Source organism: Halyomorpha halys, unplaced genomic scaffold (assembly GCF_000696795.3).
Source record: "Halyomorpha halys isolate HHAL.00 unplaced genomic scaffold, Hhal_1.1 Scaffold155.1, whole genome shotgun sequence".
In the NCBI taxonomy this organism is placed as follows: domain Eukaryota; kingdom Metazoa; phylum Arthropoda; class Insecta; order Hemiptera; family Pentatomidae; genus Halyomorpha; species Halyomorpha halys.
Window position 1 is genome coordinate 1,086,510 of NW_027115270.1, and position 17,024 is coordinate 1,103,533.

General features: G+C 29.3%; 1 protein-coding gene across 4 annotated transcripts in view; it reads left to right on the forward strand.

The window, feature by feature from the left end:
• Positions 1 to 17,024, forward strand: part of Ms (Myosuppressin) — a 377,051-nt gene that overhangs the window by 224,028 nt on the left and 135,999 nt on the right. For 2 of the 4 annotated variants that reach the window (XM_067052341.1, XM_067052340.1), the window contains exon 2: positions 13,051 to 13,093. The exons of the other annotated variants lie outside the window; for them this stretch is intronic. The gene's annotated coding sequence lies outside the window, so the exon portion shown is untranslated. The remainder of the gene's footprint in view (positions 1 to 13,050; positions 13,094 to 17,024) is intronic. 4 annotated transcript variants of the gene reach the window in all.

Sequence of the window (17,024 nt, forward strand, 5' to 3'; positions counted from 1 at the left end):
ATATTTAATTTATGTGCACATAGAGAGACCTCTGTAACATTTTCCTAAATTAATTCTTAACACATTGGAATCAATTGCTAATGCAATTTGTGGTTATCACTAAAGAAGAAAACTTTTTCAGACATAATAAAGTAAAATTTAAAAAACTGATCTTTCTTTTCTTTTTCTTTTTCTAACGTAATATACATACTCTTTAAATAATGTAGGAAAAAAATATATCAAAACAGAATTTTTTATTTAACATAAATCTCTACCATGATAAATCTAAATTAGATTTTTTTTAAAAAAATTGATTTGAAATTATTTTAAATTTTTTTGAATTAATCAGTTTATGGAAAGGTTGTTAAGAAAAAAAAAAGTGCAAGATAACAAATATCGGGGGACTTAAGACCAGTAATGAGAAATGGTCTACATAGTATCCCCAATTCTTGGTGGTGTTTTCCACATTTTCATAATTTTCGAATAAAGAATGTGATTATTATAACAGATTCTTGCTTCTTAATTCTGAATATAGAACTTTATTATTGTACTATTATACTTCGACAAAAGGCAATCTACCAATAATAGTTGAAAAAAAAATTGTGTTCAATGTAAAACCATTCTAATGGGCAATAAAATGTTTTTCTTTTTCATTAATTATTTATAAAAATATCTATAAATATAATTTTCCAAAACAGAAGAAAAACGTTTTAGTTATGTTACATATATACTAAATTAAAATTAGAAACGATTAAATAGCAATTTGTAAATTCAATGTTCCAAATGTTACCATTTAAATATTATAGTACAAATGGACCAGACAATCCCGCCCTTCGTGGATTCCTTACTAATCTTACTTAACTTACTTAAACCGAATATTGGTCTATTATAAATCCAAAAATAAGTAACAATCCTAATTTTCGTGCCTAAAAATCGATTAAGTCTCCTTTTGAAATAAAAAGTAAAGTGCTTGTAAATTATAGTTCTTTATTTATGAACAAATAGTATTAACTTTCATTATGAAACAAGGCTGTGGTTGAAGTCACGTCCCAGTGAAACTAAAACAGGGGCCGAAGATAAGGATAGCGGAATTGTATATTTATCTAGCACTAGTATTCATAGGGCACCTGATAAGATTTAGGCGAATGAAGGGTGGTTTTAAATTGGTATAAATTTAGCTAGGAGCGATTAGCAATATCTCGTTCATTATTGCTAATCTGCTCGGAACTTATAGCTGGTCATTATAATTCGTTGTTCGCTGGATAGAAGGAATTGCTGTTACGGGTTCCAGCATCATTTACGATAGTCAGCTATTTAATGTAAAATGATATGCAATCAGAATATTTATTAGTTTTTTTGGCTCTACCCCTCTGTAAACTACTACTAAATTTTCATTAGTGATTTTAATTTCACACCTCTCAAATAAAATGTTCAGAATTTTGGTGATAATACTAGTGTCGTTAAGGCCCAAATTTATAGACGGTATTCATGTAAACCTTTAAACATAACCTAAGGGCCGATCACGCTGCAAGAGAAGCACTCGCGCTTCCGGGACGGGGTAAAGCAATTTTACCTCCGTCAGAGATATGCAGGCCTCTTGTAAAGGAAGTCAAAGATAAATGGCAATCTTTGTGGAACGAAAGCCCAATGAATAAGTTAAAAATTATTAAAAAGAATGTCAAGCCCTGGGGTACCTCCAGTCGCAAATGCCGTAGAGAGGAAGTTGTACTGACCAGGCTGAGAATAGGTCACACGAGGCTCACCCACTCCTATCTTATTTCAAAAGAAACGCCTCCGAACTGCCAGTATTGCAATAACAATTTAACAATAAGCCATGTTTTCCAACGATGCCCATATTTTACACCACACCTCAATAGCTTGGGACTAAGCCAAGATATCTCAAAAACCCTTGGAGACGATGATAAGGCAATAGAATTGGTGTTTCAGTTTTTGAAATCACAAAATGTACTGACAAAAATATAACTTGATCGGAAGGGAAAAAAAAATTATAAAATAAAATAAATAAATAAAATAATCAAATTAAAAAAAAAATAAAATATAACGAATATTAGCAAAATTAAATAAAATATAAATGGCGTTGATGACCAATGAAATTTGGCGCCACTCAACCAAACAAACAAATAACCTAAGGGAATTTTGTATAATTTAATTTAACATATTCGAAAACAAAATCCAGCAATTACAGGGTTTTTAAATATTGCTGGATTTAACTATCCTAAAGTTTCCGCCCCACTAAGGCCCCCAGAAAACGACGGCCCTATATCACTTTTGAAACATTAGCTTAAAACGGGTAGAGGAGACTTAAAAGTTAAATCGAACGATATTTAAAAAACGTCTGAAATTGAAAAACGGCATGAACCTACTCGCTATTATTGTCTGATATAAAAGTCAAAGTAAGGCTACCACGGAGGGCGGGAGGGGCGGGTTTCACGGCGTTTCTAATTTCAGGGGCTTTTTAAATATTGCTTTGAATATTGGGAGAAGACACACTAAAGTATGAATACGTTTCATGTATTATATATGTGTAAACTACTAATGGTATTATTCTTAATGAACAAAAATACATTTTTTTTTTTGTTTTACCATAAGCGCAAAGGGGATTTTTAACTCCGCATTCAGTGACTACGAATGAGGTATGTTGAGCGCTTAATTGTATTTTGAGGTTAATATTTTTCATTAATAAACGAATAAAGTTAAAGCCTACTGATGTAAACAGATACTTGGTAGTATTGGAAAGTAGGTTAACCATAGTCTCCTTCAAAGCAAAAGTGAAGCCAAAAAAGTACCCATCAATAAGAAATGCGTGTTGTAATCTAAACTGAAACAGAAAAGTAGCGAGTGATTGGCTCGTACTCTTCCCATCCTCTTCTTTCACGCCACTGGAAGGCGGATAAGGCCCACCTTTTTGGCTTCATTTTTTCTGTATTCGTCAAGTAATGTAGTAGTCTTGTAACCTAACGTTAAAATACTTCTAGTGCGCATGTGTTTCCCTTTTTCTTGTACTTTCCCGCATATTTATTATTTATTTATTTTTTTTAATTTTCACTTTATCATAAAAATCTTACTTTTGTTACCTAGTTATTTTTTTGTTGTTACCTTTTCATATATATTTTTTAAATTCCATCCAGCATTATCTGTACTTCATCCACTACTTTAATTTCCTAATATATAAATATGTATTTACCTTAATTAGATCCCCAACCACCAACATTCCTTTTGGTTTGTACATTCCTCGGGTATTATATCGGTGCTATTTAGCCTAGTATAGCGACGAACCATTGTATATCATAAATAAATAACTGCTTTATCTATGCAAAAATACATAAAGTCGAGTTAGGTATTTTATAATTTAATCAACTCAAGCTGTTTCTCTCATTTTGTGGTAAAGAGCAAAAGAAAACACCTGCATTGTAGTAGAATGGTAAGTCAGCAAGACATGAATAAAAACATGAACTAAGAAATTAGGATATGCAGATTATATCTCTAACTTAGAGCGAGTGCTAAAGGTTTCAACAAGTTCCTAGCGATATTATTCAACAAACATCCTATTCCTTTTCGAAGTTAAATTAAATTAAATGAAAAATTAATTAAATGAAATTACGCTATATAATTGACGAAATACCTTATCCAAAATATTCACTAAAATTAGATATTATTAATGTAAAATACATATATGACGTCTGTTTAAATTCCAAAGATAAATATAGAGCATTTATTTATTTTACTTTATTACAATTAAAAAAATATTAAAAAATAGATGCACAAATTTAATTAAACGCTATGGCAGTATAGATCGTATTAATTAATCATAGTTGGGCACAACTTAGTCGTTATTAAATTAGAGCCAAAATTGTTATGAATAAAATGTTTATTTGTTAATATATAAATGTTTTAGCTATGGCTTCATCGCGATTGATTTTTACCCATGTTTAATAATTATATGTCATTTTAAGGCAGGGGTGGCATACACTACTCTTATTCAGAGCAAAAGTGAAGCTAAAACTGCCACACCCACGATTGGAGCATTTTCCTTGAGACTAATAGGAACGTTCACCGTAATCTACAATGAAACGGAAAGCAGCCAGTGATTGGTTCATATTCTTCTCCTACTCCGCTGCCACGCCCCTGTTAGGCACATAAGGCCCGCCTTGTTTGCTTCATTTTTTCTGCCAGTTTACTCCCACCATTATACTCCTTCTTCCAGAGCTTAAGGTTACAAAATAATAGAAGAAAGTGGTATAAATATGGGCTGACATTCTGTTTTCAAACTACAATTTAATAATTAGTCATATATTTCAGGAATGGCCATATTTCAAGTTATACCTCAATTGCGTTGCTCGCATATTGCAAAAATTCTTAGAGATGATGATAAATTGTTAAATTAATAGATTTACTGGCACAAATATAACATTTAGAAGAAAAACATACAAATAATAAAAAAATAAAATTAATTCAATAAAATTTAAAAAGATATATAAAATGTAATCAGAGTTAAATAAGAAATAAATGGTTTTTATGCCACTAAACAAAAACAAATATTCTGTTTTTATGGAATTAGTGACCATACTAATGGTTTGTTAGACGCCTAAATAAATATAATACTTTTTAAAATTATTTTTATGGTTTTTATATTATTCCTTATTAACAGATCAGCTAGTTGGTTTTATATGGATTTCATGCAAAAGACACCTTTAAACATTATCTATGTTATAAATAATAAATGATTTAAAATTAAACAATATAATTTAAAAAATCACAATAATGATACGCAATATAAAGAAAAAATAATCAACAAACAAAAACTAATATTTATAGAATTTATGAAGTGAATAATTGACTTGTATAATGAATATGTAATAATTTTAGAAATTACAGAGAGAAAAAATAAAATAAAATAAAATAAATAATTAAATAATAATAAAGTTTATAGCGGAATGTCGTGCATTAGTCTGAGTTTCAGTTTGCAAGATGTATTTGGATTTCCTATGAAAGCTTCTCGTAACTGGGAATGGGAACCTATATGTTGTTTCCAGTTATAGTTCGCGATATAATTGATTATTCCTTATAAACTATGGGACATAAACTGCGATTTTGGAATCACATTTTGAACTAATTGTAATTTTTGTTTTTATTTTGTACAGAATGGTGCATCCCAGATAATATTGTATCATAATGAAATCTCTACAGTATCTAAAGACAGAGCATTTACACTTCAATACTTTATTGATATTTTTATGTCTATAATTTAATTATTTTTATTTGCAATTTAATTTGATTAAACCCTCATCACATTGAAGGAATCAGTGGCGTCCTAGCCTTTAGAATTAAACGGTGGGTTCTTCCTCTTTCACTCACAGCTCTTTGGAATTCTTTGTTAAATCCGGCAGGTTCAGTCAAGGGAAAACCTTTTTATTTGACATTCCTTGTACTGATTGAATTGTCTTACTTGATTCCCACAAAGCATTACCATATGGATGATCAGTAATTTTTCATGGCAGAGTTCATTCAACGTTTTGGAAAATTTAGTCTTGTAAAACTTACGACCCGAGCTTTGAAGAGTACCAAAGCAATCAAACTATTAATTTATACGGAATAATCGTAAAAGAATAAATTCATGAAAAGAGTATTACTCCTTTTAATAAGGGTTTGATTTTAAGGGTTCGCATGTTGAGTTAATAAGTTACTACAATGTCATTTTTTTTAGGTGATTAGTATATTTCAAGGAAAAATATTTTATCTTACACCTATGTATTAGACGTAATTCGAATTAGATTTGGTTCGGTGAGAAAACTAAACATGTAAGAAAATCGAATCAATAATGTTTGAAACTGCTGAAAAAAGATTCTGGCATATCGGATTGTTTTCCTACAGGTTGCCAACCTATTCTAACCAGAGTGGGAAGATCGAGATTCATTGCGTTGAGTCCCAATGAAATAAATTTCAACCCGCCCATATTCGAATAGCCTTCGACTCTAGAGTTTGCTGAGATGACGGCTTTATACTCTCAGCCACTACGAGTTCACACACCAGAACGACTTTTAATCTGTAAAAAATCTGTACACTTGAGCCTCAGATATATTCAATAGCATTACTATAAATTATCACAAGAGTTTATCCTGTGAGATAAAAGGCTCCAACTTTGATGGAAGGTTTGTTCTCTCAGCTAATGATCAAGAAGGCGATACAAGAACTTCGTGTACAGAACGAAGAAAGTGGAAGTTCTCTCAGGATTGCAGGAAACTGTCGTATAGATTTTAAAGAAATCAGGACTAGTTTGAGAAATATCAATTTAATATTAATATATGTATAGGAATGGTATAAACAGTGAAGTCATATTGAATGACTAAAAATTCTATTTAAAATGTTATATAATAACTGGTTTTGAGTAAGCATTCAGTGCGCTAACAAAGAAATCCAATCCTAGATAAGTAGAGCTTGTAATAAAATTACACATTTAAGTTAAGCGTAATAGAGTGTAAGCGTTTCGATACCAGCCAGGTCTCTTAAATAGAACGATATGTTAAGTTGGGCGCTTGAGTGCAAGAAAGTTTGTCGAGAACTGATCCTAGGCTCAGCGATACCCACTCAATTAAACGTTTCCAATAGATAAAGTAATAACGTCGGTAATAAAAAAATTGTTTAGTAAATTTAAATTTAAGTTTAAGAAAAACTCTCAAATTCACTGTCTATATGCATACAATCGTTTCCTGACCTTTAAACATACTAATAGGATATGCATTTACTCGTTAGCCCCTGACGGCTACCTAGGTTGCCACCACGTACTAACCAAGGTGGGAGTGTCAAGATTCATTCTTCGGGACCGCCGAAAAATGAATGTTTAACTGCTTCAGGTGGGAATCGAACCCACAATGTTCCGACCGAGCGCACTGGGACCTGCGCCCCAAACCGCATGGCCGTCACGTCCCTAATATTAATTTTTGTTCTTAAAATTAAGTAGCCAAAAATACATCTATGGTTCTGTAGACTAGGAGGGACAGAAAAAAAAATTAATAAAGTATAGCTACTTATTTAAGCATTTACTGAATCAAGCATTTATTTTATAATTCATTGCCATCTACAATGTTTTCGGTAGACTGTAGCATAAAAAAGAAATTTAAATTTAATAGCCACTTTCTGGAAGAGTGTTGATGTGGTGTACTGAATCTTGATTAGATTAGTTAAATCAGTAATTAGTTTTTTATAATCTTGTTTGCCTTCCATCCGAGAGACCAACATCTGTTTTTCTCTGGAATCCTAATTAATTTAATTTTTCTTAGAGGTCTTAGGACACCGTTGTCTTTGATGATGTTTTCTTTTTATTAAGTTTTTATTTTAATTTAATTTTTAAATATTTTAAAAATGGTTTAAATATAAAATTTAAGATTAAGTAGGTGTCTCTCTTTGAGGTTAATCCTATAAATAAGGTTACCATTTTTTTAGATACAAGAAATTTTTTAAAATGTATAAATCATTTCAAGGGAAGAAAATTTGTTTATTGGAATATTTTTGAGCATAAACATCACTTCTCTATATTTTTTACGAAGTACGAAGTTTTTTACGTAAGTACCTTAAGAAATACCTTAATTCTCATTTTCGGTTCTTTTCGTCGGAGCTGAATCGCTTTCAGTACAAATTTATTTTCTGGGCGCCAATTCCGGATCATAGAATGTTTGTGTGTTATTATTCTACTTTTATTGTTGTTCTAGCAGGCATAAATTTATCCAAAAGAAACTACTCGATTCCGAAACATTGTTGCCATAATTTTAACCAATTATTTAATTTTGTGAACTTTAAGGCTGCTACTCATTCTTGCCACACCTGCCTCTTAACCGTCCATACTTCACTAATAATTCACAGGAATCCGACGAGGAGGTGCAAAAAGGAGATCCAAGGCTTTCTCAAGGACATGGCGGGGAACTGGTATGACATGGACATAAAAAAGCTGCCATATCGTCATAAGAAATACATAGAGCGAAGTAGTGATTATCTTAAAAACAAATTTAAAATAATGTTAATATTGTAGAAAATGAACAGAATTTTGCATCTTAGTTTGGGAATCACCTTCGTATTTATCCTTTGCCTAAAACTATAGGATTTAGTTTGAAATATTATCATTAAATCTCTGTATACTATATAACCCCTGATTACTAGTTTTGATAAATCTATGGATTCCTCTTAAAGGAATATTTTTATATAGCATATCCTCCTGATTCGTCAATGTTCGTAAAATACCATTTTACACTGTCTGAAAATAAATTATGTACCATCTTTTAAAATCTCGACACGTTTTCTATTCCTCTGTTTCTAACTACGACTGGAATTTATAATGATCTCTGGAATTATGATGTTTCAATTTTAAATCCTATTACCGTTTCTTTTTTTTATTTATTTTTTTCTTCTTTTAGTTCAACTCCTTCTAGGGAAATATTGAAAAAAAAAGATCATGATAAGGAATAATTTCTAGCTGTTTCTTCTAGCTTAATGCATAATATAATTGATAATTTTATTATAAAATTACTGATTTTATGTTATTATTTCAATCTATTAAAAAAAGGATTATTTAAAACCTCTTCTCAGTAATCAGGGGATTAAAAACAAATTATAATTCATTTTTTTTCTTTCGTTGGTGGAATAAAGAAAATAATAATTTAACCTAAATTTCTTAAAAAGGTATCCACTTAATAATTTATTAATTTACATTTTTTTTTTTTAATGGAATTGGACATCACCTTTTGCACTAAATCGTTTTGATATAATATAAATAACAAGGAAAATACATTTTAGAATATTAAAATTATGAAGAAACAGATCTGTGAATTTACTTTCTCTTTCTTATCAGGTTTCGTAAGATATTACTTATTTTTCACATTTAAACAAGACCTTATTGGCACAGAAGTAATATCGCCAGTTAGATATGGATTCAAACTGCTGATTCTTCAGCACATATCGATTATTAAAAGAATGAGGAGATTGGGACATTCAATAATATGATGGATAAGTACCACATACTTCTATTTCATTCAGTTTTTGAGGTTGATTTTTTCTTTTGCAGTAATTATCTCACAAATAAATAAATTATAAATTATAACGGTAGGGGAATATTTTCTATTAAATTTCTACGTAAAGAGGGTTTTAATTTGGTAATTTAAGCTATTTAAGAAAAGTGAGGGATAAAAAAGGAAAGTCAACTTAAAAGGTACAGACCTTTTGTTTTCTTATCGCTGTCTTGAATTCTTTCCAGCGAAAAAATAGATTGGACATTTACAAAAACTGTTATTCCTGATTAAACACTAGAAGAACGCCGAGTTTTCTCCACAGTTCGTGTTTAAATTTCATTTAAAGGAAAAATTTCGTTTTGTTTATTCAACTATTTTTCAAATAGTAAATTATATATTAATTTATATTTTGGTAAACAAATATATTTATCTCATAACTACTTAATTAATTAACACGCCAGAGAAAACTGTTTATTTATATATGAAAATATGAGTTATATTTTATTTTATTTTTTTCATTAGTAAATAAAATCTCATATTCTATTTATATATATGAGGATGATTTATTTTTTCTATTAAATGTTCAAACTTTTTTTTTATGTATAATATTTTTATTAATGAATAATAATTCAAGCTGCTATAATATACAATATAAAAAAAATGTAAATGATAACAATAATACTTCCAAAATTTAAAATTAAAAAAAATACAAGTATGGTGTGTATAAATAAAATATAAGTCGATATAATTAAAACTGATCAAATAATAACAAAATAATTTATATTTAGGAAAAAATAAATAAATACAAATACACATTTTTCAAAATGGCTAATAACAGTTAAACTTAGCAATAAGAAAACTAACAAAATATAAAACAGTTCATACTTCGTATTAATGCTAAAAGTTGAGAAATAACAAGATTATTAACTAACTCTAGAGCCTACTCGTCTTCAGATTCCATCTCTTGGAAAATTAATTTAAAATTGAAAATAGAAGAACCTTCTGTTTTAAATTTTTTATTCATTGACCTTAACAACAGCTGAAAAATATTCGTAAATTAATATTACATATGCGAAACCGATAAAATTGTATATTGTAATCTATTTTTTTAAAATAATTTAATCTCCAACTTTCTTTGAAGGAAAAAAACGAAGATTATGGTATTGGGTAAGAAGTCACTGGATCAGAGGCGCAGAGTCGCTTTGTAATAGGCCCCTACAATTTCGAAGTGGAAAGAAGCTTTTCTTAACTTAGCTCTATCATCAATCCCTAAGCAATTACAGCATTAAACTGCACGTTAAAACAGGTTTGAAAGGGTAATTCTGAGGAGGATCATAGGGCCCGTATGCGAGAATGGTACATGGCGAAGAAGGAAAAATGGTGAACTGTTTGGGCCCTACAAGGAATGTAGCATCTCCTTGTATATCAGGATACAGAGGCTTAAAGGCTTGCCCATGTGATGAGGATGAACGAGGATAGAGTGGCTCATAAATTGTACATTACCATTCCAGATAGTGTGCGGCGACGTGATAGGCCGAAGGTTCGATGGATGGATGCTTTGAAGCAGGATCTGCGACAACTGAGGGTCCCTGTTACCCTTACAGAAGATAGAGAGAGATGGTTGGCAGCTGTTGAGCAGGCCAAGGGCAGCTTCTTGCACCTGTTGTGCCAATAAAAGAAGAAGATGTTCTCCAAAAGAACAGACGATACGAACCATAGGGGAAAGGCCAAAATTTATTTAGTGGGGCCACCTCGAAATAAAATCGACCCGTCTATCGAAATTATTTCAGCTCACATGTCGAACTTGATAGAATATTAGCTTATTTATAAATAGTTTACTCATTAATTGGTTGAAATATTTTCAAGAAAAAAGTTTAAGTTTATATTTACAAGGGATAATTTTGAGCCACATCTTTCATTTCTGTAGTACAAAATGTTGTACTTTTACAGCTAATTTATGAACTATTACTTTGATTATGAGTCTGTTATATTGATTATCGACTAGTGTCCAAATCAGTGTTAGGCAATAAGCATTTGTACTATGTACAAATATTACTAATATTCATATTGACAACATTACCGCGAAGAAAAGGGTGCTATGCAACATTATCCAAGCTCTGCTATTCCAGTTTGTTGGAATCAACAGTTTTCTTTATCTATACAAAACAGTTAGTAAAAATGTGCCGGTCATTGACTATGAAGTCAGGAGACTACCAATTTGTTGAAACTCTTCATAAAAAAAAAAAAAAAAAAAAAATCATTTTCTTTCTCAAATAGAAATTAGTAGTAATTTTCATTTTTTTTTTTTATTAGAAAAATATAGTACGAACTTCTGAATACTATAAACATTTTAATTTTTTTTCGGTGCTACAAAAATTATTACATTAAACATATGGATATATTGAACATAATAACAATTAAAATAGTTAAATTGAAAAAATAAATCATTCCTCGTCATCGATTTGACTCCATAATTTTCTTCGACTGCGTCGCGAGTAAAGGCTCTTCAGCCCAAGAATCCGAGCTCAAAATCAAACGTTTCAACAAATCCATATTCTCCTTTGTTCTCCTACACATTTATTTTTAGCTTCTTCGGCTTCTTCAGAGAGCTCTCTGATCGGAATCATAAAGTTTCGAACAATTATCCATAGAAGAAATGGGGACGTAGTAATAGTTTCTGATTGATAAAACCTTTTGTTTGTTAGTAAATGAATTAAACTTTAACAAAGGAAGGTAACAAAAAAATAATAGGATAATCAAAAGTAACGATACAAGTAAGACATATCGAGGATATGATTATTCATGTCATCTATATCGAGGATTCTGTAATTTGGGATACAAACAGAACTAAACAAAACCATGCGATTAGTAGCAGAAAAATATTTTATGCAGTTTTTCAACGGTGTTTATTTCGCAAATTTATTTAATATAGAATAATTATACTAACTGGCACAATTATATATTTATTCATACAGGGCACAGGGCAAGATCGTAATGAAAAAATAAACAATAGAATAAAAAAATATTACAAGTGCAAACAAATTAAGTAAAACAATATAATACCGATAAAATAAGATAAACGCGAGATAAAGAAAACCTCAAATTAAATAATTCCATTTTAACACATTCCCACATGTATGCAATATTCATCTAATTAAAATTTATTTCATTTGTTTCCTCAATTCCTATACTTTAAAATACTCTAGCCTATATGTCATTTTATTAAGCCAGAATGAATCTACGAAATATGCGTTGTTCATATCGATTGGAAACTATGCCCAATAATAATGTATTTTAGGAATGTCATACATAACACACAAAATTGGAATTTTTTTCGAAATTTCTTATTCCTTTAAAAAATATAATTATGTGAAATATATGACTTGCTAAGTTCAAACACTACATATTCAGTGAATAAACATTTTTGAAACTAGTTATTTAAACCATTGAATATCATTCTCATTTTTGTTATTTAGTTACACCAAAATGCAGGATATCATTTAGTTTGGTAGGGCTAAGTAAAAATTTTGAATTTTGGTCATGCTTTCGGCGTTTCAAACGCCTTCGCTTATGACACGAGAGTGTATAATTGGCGCCTGAACTCACTGGGTCAACATGACATCTTAATCTCTTGTTAGAATGATTTAAAGTGGTTCTTTTCTGAATTAGTTTCTGAATTAGTATAGATGAAGTTATAATTTAATTTTTATTACTACTATAAATTAAATTTGTATTTCCTATTGCTTTTAAAAATTATTTGAATGTCCTTACATAGTAATTTCTGACTATTTACTACCAGTAGTTGTTATATGTTATGAATTAAAAAAAAAAAAAGTAGGTTATACCTTGTACTAATATATCTAAATTTTGATTTTATATATTTTATGAATTCCATTTGTTGTTTTCATTATCTATATTTTTTATGTAGGCTATGTGCTTAACTATTATATTTGAACGAAATATGTACTCATATAATTATTATTTACTTTTATAAACTAAAAATGTAACTATTATGTTATTTTCTTTTAATTATTATTTTTTTTTTTTGTTTCAGGTAAGTCTTCTTTTGCAGTATTCAAGTCGAAGACTCAACCCACGTACGTGTTTTTTATTTTTTTTAAAATATTATTTGTGTTGTATTAAATTTAAAATAGTCATTTATAACGCCCATAATTGTTATGCTTTAGATTTGTTCTTAGGAATTTTTCGATTAAAAGTAAAAATCACATTTGATTTGTTATGTTGAAATTAATAGGAATTATATAAATCTATTCGATTTAAAAACATAAAAAATAATTAAAATAAATTAAAAAAAAAAACAGTGCAAAAATAGAGAAAGTAAGTTGACATTCAAATCTTCATTCACTGTATTTGAATATTCATGGTAAGTTACGGAGTCAAGGATTAATGTAATCTTGAATTTAACACGACCTAACTCTCTTCTAGGCTTAACCATTTGGGGACCAAGAATGTATTGCCAGTTTTTATTTTAAATACAATAACTTCTTAATTATTTTCTTTGTTAATTTATGTATGACGTAGATATATGCCAAGACTAGTTTATTCTAAGAGTCACGAACATGTTAGCATGACGTCAAACATAGTACAAACTTAAATAGATAGCCCGACAAAGACCATTAAGAATATTTTGAATGGAAGAAAACACTACCAAATAATAAATTTTTTAAGCTTAAAAAGAAAAAAAAATTTCAATGTTTTGATTTCTGAGTGACTGAGTGATCTTATGATAAGTTATTAAAATAAAAAGTGAAAGTTTATTATTAAGAATAATTAACCATGACCTCTTCCCCTACAATATCCTTTAATAATACCCCACTTATTCCTGTCGAACAGATCCGTTACTTAGGACTACATCTCGACAAACGACTGACATGGAATCCTCATACAAGACTAAAAAGACAAGAAACTGCTCGTAGATTCCGACTATTGCAACATTTACTAGACAAACGGTCTAAATTGCCAATCCATTACAAAAGACTGATTTACATGACTATTATAAGGCCTACCTGGACATACGGAGTTGAGCTTTGGGGCTCCACTAATCCATCAAATTCCTCCAGAATCCAATCCTTACAGTCCAAAATCCTTCGTAAAATCCTTAATGCTCCTTACTTTGTCACAAATCAAGTCATCCATCAGGACCTCAATATTCCATATGTTGCCGATTTGGCCAAACCAGATACCGTTCCTTCCATAATAAACTTCTCAACCAACCTAATAATCCTCCTAGGCGTCTGAAAAGAAGATGGCCTCGAGATCTTCTTCTCTAGAAATGTTATTGGAGTTCTATCAGTGGGTAGATCCTCCACATGTTTTTATCATGTTACTATGCCACCTACAGCAAATTTACTTGTTGTATATATGTGTGTACAGTTGTAAATATCAATAAATAAATTTTTAAAAAAATTTTAATAATTTTAATTAAAAAAAAAAAAAAGAATAATTGAAAGACAGTATAGTTTTGTGGAGTTTATATCTCACACATTTTTACTACAATTATTTCATATAATCTGTAGGAACAAAAATTATATAGGTATAAAATATTATTTTTGTATTTAAGGCAAGAAAAAACTATATAATATTGAAAGAAGATTATAGGAAGATAGTTCAGGTGGCGGTCAATAAAGGCATCAAAAATAATAAAATAGTAAAATAGAAAACTATAGATTGTAAACTAGATAGAACAGATGTTGGTCGCAGCACTTTATTCTGACAACCCTCACGTTGTTGGTTAAGTTTAAAAAAGTTCGTTCTATTTTACTATTTTGATACCTTTATTGACCGCCATCCGGACTATCCTCCTACAAGAATACTATATAAATTTAAGTTAATTTGATTTCAGTATATCATTGTATGTCACGTTTTTTTAACACTGAAATAGTATATCACTAAAAAAATGATAAAAATTTTAGTTGGAATTTTTAACTATGAATTAAATTTATTTAGCATGACTAAAATTTTATACAATAAAAAAAAACGACTTAAATATTTTATTAAATTGATTTTAATTAGTTAGTGGAATATTCTCAACGGGTATTGTAGGACTTTTTGTGAGGAAATTCTTCCTGTATTATTTGATGGGATTCGCTATGAAAATAATAAAAATGTATTCACCTGATTTTAGAATGTTTGAAATTTTTTTAAGATAATTTTTTTATATAATAATAATTTTACATAGGTTATGGTTAGATTTACCGAGAAAAATCTAAGTTTGGTAAGAATGTTTGATCCTGTCTTGTAGTGTAGACTTCCCGCCGGAGGATATTGTGTGGAAATCGATACGACAGTGAATTAGAACTCCTTTGGGAAAATGAGGGATATCTGAGTTACTTATGGCCTTGTAAGGGGTTTCCCAAACAAGAAATAGCCAACACTTCTTTGAGAAAATGAATTCGGATTTGGTCTCATTTTTCATACATTTGCCGACCGATTGTTCTTTTAAATAGGATACGATTTAATTTAGGTTCGATTAGGCTGTTGCGAAATTTATAACAGAAGACAGATTGTATTATAATACAAAGATAATACGATAGCGGACCTTTGGGGTCAGAAATCTCATGAATGTTAAACAGGGACGTAACAATACATGCGAAGAGCTCCTCTAGTTGGTCGCTGCTTGAGACAATAGAAGAAATCATCGCGTCATTGGGAATATTAAAAATCATTCTTTATTTTGTTACAAACATTTAAATTTAATAAATTAAATTTTGAGACTAATTAGAGCTATTGATAAGAATATTTTATAATATGTAGATGAACTGACCGAGATTTGTAAAAAAAACAAACTTATACATACATTTTTCCCTGTCTTCATCAGGCATGTCAGTATTAAAATAATTGATTTACACGCAAACACAGAATTATCAGTGTTCGTTATATTTACTAAAATAAATTGATTTATAGTTGTTCGAACATAATTTCATGCTCATACACTACATTACACTTGCTTTAATTCAAGTGCTGACTGACATCTGTACTCTCAATGATTTTTCATAAACAAAAACATTAGCCCAACAACTAGAAATTAACATTTTGTAAATTTATTTTAGGAAATATCATGAAAACTACTACTCCTATAAAAAAAAACTTCATAAACCTTATATCAAATTAAACTAGCTTTGATTTAAGTTCTAATAGACATCTGTAAGCCCAATGATTCCTGAGATATAGATTTCCCAAAATAAATTCAATTACTGCTGATTTCTCGGTACATTTTTTATGAAATGTTTCTCTATAAAAAGTTAGGTGTAGGGAACTATTGAAAATAAATAGTTAATTTATATTAAAATCAATTCATTAATAAAAAAATATTTGTCTGACCTACTAGAACTAAACATTTTATGAACTTATTTTGGTAAAAACCATTAAAACTGCTACTCATATGAAGATAAACATCATAAACTATTTTATATCACATTAAACTAGCTTTGATATAAGTTCTAATAGATATCTGTAACCCCAATGATTCCTGAGATATAGATTTCCCAAAATAAATTCATTACTGCTGATTTTTCAGTACATTTTTTATAAAATTATGATCTCTAAAAACATTATGTTAGTATAGTTCATATATTTATATTAAAATCAATTCTTTCTTTTTTTTAAAATATTTATTTATTGCTATTTACAACTGTACATTATAATACATTTAGCAAATCTGATAAATCAATTCTTAAAATTCAAATTAAAAATCAATTCTTTAATAAAAAAAAACGATTCGTCCGAACTACAAGAAATTTTATGAATTTATTTGGGTAAAAATCATGAAAACATACTACTCCTATGAAGATAAACATCATAAACTAATTTTTATTACATTAAACTAGCTTTGATTTATTTGCTAATAGATATCTGTAAGCCCAATGATTCCTGAGATATAGATTTCCCAAAATAAATTCAATTACTGCTGATTTTTCAGTACATTTTTTATAAAATGATGATCTCTAAAAAGATTATGTGTAGGGAACTATTGAAAATAAATAGTTCATATATTTATATTAAAATCAA